Here is a 6,714-nt window from a genome sequence, read left to right as displayed (position 1 = left end):
ATACTCTAAGTGCAGCAACATATTCCTCTACTGATTCATCAATCGCTTGCACAAGATGAAATTATGTCTTTCTAAGAGAATACCATATTCCTCTGCAAGCTGCTTACACAGCCTCGCTTTTGCCTCCAAGTACACATCCCATGGTACACTGTCCCGAGAAGGTGCAGGGATGACAGGTAAGGAATCAAAAACTCTTTGTCCAGCCGTGCCTAAGTGATTGAATGATCATGCCAATTTCCTGGGTGGACTGTATCGACTTGCATCAATTGCAGTAAGATAATTTTCAAAAACACGTGTCCACTCTTACAATTTAATTTCTGGCTTGCCTGCTTTTTGAAGAAAGGGCGGTGGTTGTATAGCCACTTGGACTGTCATCATGGTAATTAAACTACAAATACATAAATAAATGATACATTTTGAGGCAAAAAGCTGGAACAGATAGAAATTATAGACAATCCAAGATGTCAAAATGTCTTAAAAAATGAGAGAATAAACAAGGTACTGAGGTAAACAGTTCAATGTCTAATAGAAAAAATGCCAAAACATTGTGATGCCAATCCAAGATGGTACCTGCAAATGTGTGACATCCATTCTAGTCCTTCCTCTAAGCTATTGCTGCAGAGTCTTATGGGACGATCCACTATCCAATGCAAAAGGAAGACTCATTGAGTAAATGTGAAACACTTCTGGTAGGGGAGTCGTTGATGATTTATGGAGCGCCGCTGTAAATATGGAGCCAAGGGCAGTGCGAGTCATAACTAGTTAAGGACTTCACATGCTATGCTGGCATTGGAAACAGCATGTGCTATGCTCACGTTGAAAACAACATGCTCAAGCCATAAACTCTCAAGTCTTCAACATGCACAAGCCTTCATGTGATCAGTAGCCACGCTCACGTTTTCAGTATTCACAAGCCTTCACACGCTCAGTATCCACACAGTAAACTGTCACACACGGTCCCAAATGTGCCTCCAGGGTAACAGTTTTTCTCCAAAAATAAACGGTGAACTCAGCGGGCAGCACAAGTCAGTACATTATCCATAGTGACACTGACCTGTGATTCTTTCTCCTCTAGGATGGGCTCCAACAATGGCAGTTGGACAAACGGCAGTAGATCTTGGTGGATCTAGGGAAACGCTGTACCCCACTCCTGGTACTAGATGTAATAAGGTGGTTAGGTAGTCCAGGCAACTCCCTCTCAATTGAATGACACAGAGAGTACGAAGATTAAAGACATTTTATTCCAAGTAAAGATCCACAACACCAGAGACGTCCAGAAGGCTCCACATCTCCAGGCAACTGACACTACTACAGAATTTAGAACCCACCATCAATCTCAAAGGATGCAGTAGTACATCATAGCTAATAGAACATAGAATACCAGATACATCATAGTATAAGGGAATGTAAACATTAGGTGATACCATATTACATTGAAGACAAGTGAAGTGCTCGTACTACAATTTCCCTTTGTTTAAGCTTTTATCAATTTTCCTTCAGTTTCCTTTATTTTTTCTAATGCTCCAGTCAGCCTCCTTCCAGCATGTTTGATAAGAGTTGTAATTAGTTTTAAGGAGCACTCTGTAGTATCTGTCTCTCACCATTTATTAATTTCCAAGGTATGTGCATATTCCAATTCCTTAGTTGTATTGCCAATGTTTTCTTCTTTTTGTAATTTGGTCAACCAATTTCCTGAGTTGTCATCGCTATCTTCAAACAATTGAGTTGCAATTAATTCTCTTCTAGATCTCATCTAGATGGGTCTGTGAGTAATTTTGTGGGTCTGTGAGTGGCTGTATGCATATGTGAGTGGGTGTGTTAGTGGTTGTGTGGGTGTGTAAATGGGTGTGTGGATGTGTGGATCTGTGAGTGGATGTATGTGCTATTTTAGTTGGAGTCTGGATCCACGGATCCGTCATAAAGCACACAGAGGGTCACACTGAGCGATGCAGGGATCCGTTGATCCTTGCAGGCTAAAAGAAATGTTAAAAAAACATTTTTGGACAATTTCTCACCTATGAGGGGGTCCATCAGTTCCAGGGGGTCAGGGTACCTCTACCCTGACCCCTTCTATCACTTTTATATTTTATTTCCCCCCGGGAACCAAGTCCTGATGCAACAATGGTGGCCGCAACTTTCCTCTCAGGTTGCAGCCAGCCAATCACAGCTTTGCTCTTTGCATTGCTGTTGGCATGTGATGTGTATCTACAAATACTTATGTATTTTTACTTTAATTACTCCAAAACTACTGAACAGATTTGGAAAGCACTCTTTCTGGACCAAGATCTCGCTTTCTGCCAAATTTGGTATAATTCTGTTCAGGGCTCGGGGTGTAGTTGGGTCTAAAATCCCTATGAGAAATTGCATTGGGAAAATGAGTTTTGTGCCCCCCATTTTTATCGGCCCCGCTTGATGGATCACCGCAAACTTTTCGGACGGCAGCTGAAGTGACTGGCAAACTAGTTTCAAAAATTTTGTGAAGCTTCGTCAAACTGATCTAAAGTTATTAGCAAAACAAAAAATTATCTTTCTATGAAAACTAGGTCCTAACTGTAACTACCTCCTGATTGTCGCCAGTTGGTTTTATATATCTTAATATATACATATATTTTCACAACAATTGACAATGAAGTCAAACGCAGCACTCCAAGGATTCCAGTTATCTAATATTTAATGAGTTCCATAGACCAAATGTTTTTGTCTATGGAACTCATTAAATGTTAAATAACTGGAATCCTTGGAGTGCTGCTTTTTGACTTCATAGTCAATTGTTGTGAAATTGTAAACAAGGAATAGGTCTGTCCTTGACGCAGGCACCAGCTGGAGAGCGCGCTGTGAAAGGGCCAATTTTTTTAAAAGTGCTACTTAGTTTCTGCAAGTAAAGTTTTGGAGTGATCCATCAAGCGGGGCTGAGAAAAAGGGGTTGGGGGAAGCATGTTACCAATTCATTTTTCCATAGGAACTTTAGACACTGCTATACATCACACGAGGTCTACCACTGGTACTGCAACACCCTCCCATTAGAAAATAATAGAAAGAAAAATGTCAAATAAAACCTCTTGGGAAATAATGTTAAATTATTTAAATACTTAAACATAAATAAACATATTGTAATGTTAAGAAATATCTAAAAATAAAAAACAATATTGTTTAATCATAAAATATTGTAACAACCTATTCTGAATATAAAAATGAGTGTAAAAATGTTACTAAATTATAATCAAATCACTTTTAATTAATTATATACATACGTTTTAATTATAAATGCATATTAAAAATATACGTTAGGTGGGAATTTATGTTTAATTTTAACTTGAATTAAAGATTTATTTCAAAATGAAGTTAATAGTGCTGTAGCATTTTTTATTTGGTTCTACATTTAAAATACATTTATACATTTAATTTAAATTAATATTCAGCATAAAAATATTTTTACTAATTTATCATACAGTTTATTAAACTTTTTAAAACTTGCCCATACTTTACCATAGGGAGATTTCCACCCTGACTGTAAAGTCTCCCTATGGTAAAGTATCGGGAAAAATAGTAAAGTCTATTTAATGCAAAACTTAGTAATTTTTATGAGTAAGCTAGGGGAACTATAAGAGTAAGACACGTCTACTCAGGCACATTGTTTGAGTCAGGGCTGTAAGTGTTGCTCATCATTGTACTCTCTTTTATCCATAAATATAAGGAAAATCTATTACAACTTAAAAATATCATGGCAAAGTTGAATGTGTTGAATGTGTGACAACTGAGGTTGTGTGTAAAATAGACTTTCTTGCATTCCATTAGCGGTTGAAGGATATATCCAAGCAGTCAATAGACTTATGGTGAAACAAAATATTGTATTCTTATGTAGAACTAGAATCTGGGGAGGTTCGGGAGGCAGAGCGAGGGAGAGAACGCGGTGGCAGAGGGAGACGGTTGAAAAGTGAGCAGAGGCTGGGACGTTTCTTACGGAGATTTCTTCTTGTTCAAAATAAATATTAAGAAGTTCCTCACCTCTTCTCCGGAGTTTCTTTCATCATAACACTGGCGACGAAGGTGATCAATCCTGCGTGTTTTGAAGTCCCAACTCCATCACGTTGAGGTTCGGTGCTCCGGAGCTACTCTTCCTGATTGCTTCGCCTTTCTTCGATCGTCCTCCTGGCTTCATTCTTGCAGAAGCACTTTCTACACAGAGGCTCGCTATTATTTTGGAGTTATTTCAGCACTTTCGTAACCAACAGACGCCATTTCACGACGCTGTACTGGATTTGTTGCTTCCTTAGCAACTGGAGAGATGCCATTTTCCGCGCATGACGTCAACTCAGCGTTGTTGTTTCCCTAGCAACTAATCAGACGGCATTTTGCTGTATACGACGCTGACTTTGTTTTTAATCTCCTAGCAATCAGGAGATGCGTTCCTATTTCAGATCGGCAACTTCTTTCAAAGCGTATCTGTTCTGCAATACACTATTGTTAATTTAACATTGCATATCTTCAAAGCGTATCTGTTCTGCAATACGCTATTGTTAATTTAACATTGCATATCTTCAGGAATGTTTATTTGAATGCATTTTGGACTAGTTAAAGTAAATGGAGAATAACATATTGAATATCAATGGTCACACAGTCTATTGTATGGCTTACTTTATAAATGAGAGCTTGCGTTATAAATATTTCATGCCAACATATTTTTTTTTTCTTCTCTCTCTTTTAGAATATTCACAAATCTTTCTTTCAGGACATTATTCTACATGGGTACAAATGCGTTTCAAATGATGTATTTCTCCTCTAGGTTCATAGTTTGTTATTTAAATATTATTGAGAGCAATTCTTTCTGTTTTGTAATATTTCGTTTTTTTTTGTCTACAAACAGTTAGTATCAACTTTCTCCTACCAAAATGCAAATGTTTCTTCTCTGCCTTTCTTCCTTTCCACTCCTGGTGAACCCCCGATTAAGTGGTCAAAGTGGAAAAAAGTTCTCGAGAGATACTCCAGAGTGTGTGGTACTTCTTTGAGCAATGAGAGGAGAACTGCACTACTTCTTCACTGTTTGGGAACGGAAGGTCAGGAGGTTTTTGACCACCTTCCTGATCTTCCAGACAATGAAGCAATTAATTTGAATGAGTATGAGGTATGTATTAGGAAGCTAGATCTACGTTATCTTCCCAAGGTCAGTACAATCTTGGAGAGGTATTACTTCGGGAAACGTCATCAAACTGAAGGAGAATATGTTGAAGATTATGTCACGGAATTAAGGCGTTTAGCCTCATCTTGTAAATTTGGGTCCACGGTGGAAGAGAGGATACGTGATCAGTTCATGTTAGGGTGCAATATTGAAAAGGTACAAGATTAATTATGGCTTTTAGATGATCCTCAAATTGACCAAGTTATTTCTCTGGCCAAGAGGATTGAGCACTCTCTCAAATGTGTAGAAGTGGTGAAACGCTGTGATTCCAAAGACTTAAATGTGGTTAGTAGTACTAGCGGTGCTAAATCCAAAATGATCAAACCTTCTGACAAAGAAATGTTCTCCAACACTACTGGCAGGAAATGTTTTAGATGTGGAAGAGGTGGACATCTTGCTAATAGTAAGCTTTGTCCAGCTGTTAATAGCTTCTGTTTGTTTTGCAAAAAGAAGGGTCACTTTTCGGTTGTGTGTAACCTCAAGAAGGTAAAACAGTCCGTGAGTATGACTGATGATAAATTTGATGTCAACGAATTTGAGTCTGACTTTGCCTGTGGTCAAATTGTGCTTCAAGTTTTAAGTGACAATTTTGTTTGGCCCTCTAGATTATATCACAGTAGAAGGGAAAAGAACCAAGGTACTTTTTGACTCGGGGGCAACATTTTCTATAGTTTCTAATACCTTTTATCAAAATGAGCTAAAAGGTAAAGTCAACTTGTTAAAACCTGATGTTAAACCCTGTGGTTATGGTTGTGAACCTATAGATTTGCATGGATATTTTCTTGGGTTGATTGAATATAAACAACGATTCACTTCCGGGAAGGTCTATTTATCGAAAAGAGGTGATAGCATCATAAGCTGGTGGCATCAGAAAGACCTTGGTGTGATGCTTGATCCCAACAGTTCACCTCCTATTATAGTGAAACAATTGGGAGATGTAGATGGGGTGAGCGTATTATCCACAACTGATCTCACAGAGAAACTGCGTAAAGAATTTCCTAATGTTTTCAGTGGGAAAATAGGATGCATGAAGGGGTATTCTCATAAAATTAAATTGCTTCCTAGTGCTATACCGTTCTGTAGCAAAGTGCAGAATGTTCCCTTTGCAATCAGGGATGAATTTCGATCTGAACTTTAAAAATTAGAGGATCAAGGTATAATAGAGGAAGTGTAGGGGACAGATTGGTTGTCTCCCATAGTTATAGCCAAAAAGGCCAATGGCAATATCAGGCTTTGTGCTGATCTTCGCAAACTTAATAGGTGCGTAATGGTCGACAGATATCCCGTTCCCAACATATCTGAGTTGCTAACTATGGTGTCAGGTGCAAAGGTTTTCTCTTCCATTGATTTAACCCCAGCCTATCATCAGATAATTTTAGATGAATCTTCTAGGAATTTGACGGCTTTTGTTACACCTTTTGGTACTTTTAGATTAATTTGTTTACCTTTTGGTCTAATCTCGGCTTCATCTGTGTTTCAAAGAGTTATGGAACGTATAATGAGAGGAATTAATGGTGTCTGTGTCTATCAAGATGACA

The sequence above is a fragment of the Pleurodeles waltl genome, chromosome 8 (genome assembly GCF_031143425.1).
Source record: "Pleurodeles waltl isolate 20211129_DDA chromosome 8, aPleWal1.hap1.20221129, whole genome shotgun sequence".
In the NCBI taxonomy this organism is placed as follows: domain Eukaryota; kingdom Metazoa; phylum Chordata; class Amphibia; order Caudata; family Salamandridae; genus Pleurodeles; species Pleurodeles waltl.
Note: the sequence above shows the minus strand (reverse complement) of the source record.